Source organism: Austrofundulus limnaeus, unplaced genomic scaffold (assembly GCF_001266775.1).
Source record: "Austrofundulus limnaeus strain Quisiro unplaced genomic scaffold, Austrofundulus_limnaeus-1.0 Scaffold30, whole genome shotgun sequence".
In the NCBI taxonomy this organism is placed as follows: Eukaryota; Metazoa; Chordata; class Actinopteri; order Cyprinodontiformes; family Rivulidae; genus Austrofundulus; species Austrofundulus limnaeus.
Window position 1 is genome coordinate 3,072,504 of NW_013952432.1, and position 2,797 is coordinate 3,075,300.

Below are 2,797 nucleotides of genomic sequence, written 5' to 3' on the forward strand. Positions count from 1 at the left end.
TGTGTGTGTGTGTGTGTGTGTGTGTGTGTGTGTGTGTGTGTGTGTTACACACACTGAAGGTGGAAGGAGTGGAGGGAAACAAAGAGCCTACAGACAGCCAGACGCTGCTCCGGCCTGTTTGTCCACTTTTTACGGCTGTTTTAAACACTTGAACGTGTTCCTGCTGCAGACGGCCRTGCGCTCAGCTGCACGGGATCTGCCCGGCCCGGCCTGCAGGATCGTCTGGTACCCTCGCTCAGCAAACACGCCGCTGCGAGCACACCTTTTCTTCTTCACTGTGTCAAATTATTTAATTTTACATGGCAGGCTCCAGTCGATGATCGGTGCTGGGAACAGCCTCCCGCTGCGCTAACAAGGCTGGACGAATTGCTAACTGGTCTGTCTTTAAGCCCGACCGTCCACTGAAAGAGCCTCGGCCTGTAATTACCCCGTGGAGGGCAGTTCTTCTGCCCTCTCTCCATCTCCTCTGGGGCTCTTTGAAGACTCTCTGCAGGGAGCTKGTTGTAATCTGGACACATGACTCATTGATTACTCCTCTGTCCTCGTCCAGCAGGGAGGACAGTGTCCTGGTGTGCAGACACACCGGTGCTGGGCGGACAGGGGCACTTCTGGGCCTTGGACACAAATTGAACTGGATGTGCTTTGTTTTGTTTTTTTTAGGGGTTTTTATTAGAACAGAACATGAGTCAGCAGATTTCTCCTCAGTACTGACCCTGTTAGGTCCAAAACACTCCACGCTCAATGTGAGGTGTGGAAAAATGTACAAATAAACAAATCCACRAGTAAACTGGARCGAGTCATGTCAACTGGAYAAATACCAGCAAACAAAAGAGGTTCTGTGRAAAGCTTATGAACAAATAATATCTTACCTGTTGTGCACACTGCATGGTTGCATACTCTTAACATCACCACAGCCTCTTTTTAGCTTATTTTAAACCCTGTTTCTATCATTTAGCCTCTTTTCAGCTAAACTTAGCCACTGCTTTGTTCATTTTCGTGTCTATTCTGCTCAACTGAGCCTCACTTTAGCTAATCTTAGCTACTGTTTTGCTCATTTTAGTATATATTCTGCTCATTTTAGCCTCATTTTAGCTAATCTTAGCTACTGTTTCGCTTATTTTAGTGTCTATTCTGCTCATTTTAGCCTAATTTTAGCTAATCTTAGCTACTGTTTTGCTCATTTTAGCATATATTCCGCTCATTTTAGCTAATCTTAACCACTGTTTTGCTCATTTTAGTGTCTATTCTGCTCATTTTAGCCTCATTTTAGCTAATCTTAGCTACTGTTTCGCTCATTTTAGCATTTATTTTGCTCATTTTAGCTAATATTAGCCACTGTTTTGCTCATTTTAGCATATATTCTGCTCATTTCAGCCTCATTTTAGCWAATCTTAGCTGCTGTTTCACTCATTTTAGTGTCTATTCTGCTCATTTTAGCCTCATTTTAGCTAATCTTAGCTACTGTTTTGCTCAGTTTAGCATATATTCTGCTAATTTTAGCTAATTTTAGCTACTGTTTCGCTCATTTTAGTGTCTATTCTGCTCATTTTAGCTAATTTTAGCTACTGTTTCTCTCATTTTAGTGTCTATTCTGCTCATTTTAGCTAATCTTAGCTACTGTTTCTCTCATTTTAGTGTCTATTCTGCTCATTTTAGCTAATCTTAGCTACTGTTTTGCTCAGTTTAGCATATATTCTGCTAATTTTAGCCTCATTTTAGCTAATTTTAGCTACTGTTTCGCTCATTTTAGTGTCTATTCTGCTCATTTTAGCTAATCTTGGCTACTGTTTTGCTCAGTTTAGCATATATTCTGCTCATTTTAGCCTAATTTTAGCTAGTCTTAGCCACTGTTTTGCTCATTTTAGCATATATTCTGCTAATTTTAGCTAATCTTGGCCACTGTATCTGTTCAGCCCATTTGATCGTTTTAATCTCATTTTAGTCCATGTTCTGCTCATTTTAGCCTTTACTGATTTCAGCCACGTTTTGACTAATTTTACCCTCCAATCTGATGATTTTAGCTCCTTTTTAGCTAATTTCAGTCTCTGTTCTACTCATTTTAGCCTCTTCTCTGGATGTTTTTACTTTAATAAGCTGTCTCAGCAGCCACCCGGCATACGTGCAGCACTGTCATTTGAAAAAAAAATGTATTTTTGTGTTTTTTGCACGTTTGAGCTTCTGTTCACCACACACACAAATACAGACTTGTCAGTTAGCTGTCAATGAATGATAGATGCCATGTGGCTACTTTTAGCTCTGAATTGTCCTTTGGCAGTGAAGCATTTTGGATGTTTTGGTTTTCTCAGGTCTGTGACTCATCTCCCTTCCTGCCATCTCAAAGAGAGCATTAATGATGCCGGGCGTGTTGTCCGGGCCTGTTGGGAGAGCAAAATAAGAAGCAAGGGAGCGTGAAGCTCTGGAAAAAGGCTACAAAAAACACACACACACACACACACACACACGTAAACACGCACTTTATTGATGACCACAGCGGAACAGGCCTGTAGCAGGGAAAGTTCAAACGTCAGCGCAGCGTCGCTGTACATTCGGCGAGGCTCCTTGTGCCTTTATCTCCTCCAGGGTCGTGACCTTTTGTGCTTCTTCTCCTCCTTCATCTTCATTTGTGCTGCGACTGTTCGGCTGATAAAACTCTAAATCAGGGGTGGGCAATCCTGGKCCTCGAGGGCCGCAGCCCAGCAGGTTTTATGTTTTTCCTGCTCCAACACACCTGATTCAGACATTGAATTACCAAGTTCTGCAGTATGGAGCACCGACACTGACATAACTAGAAAAAAAA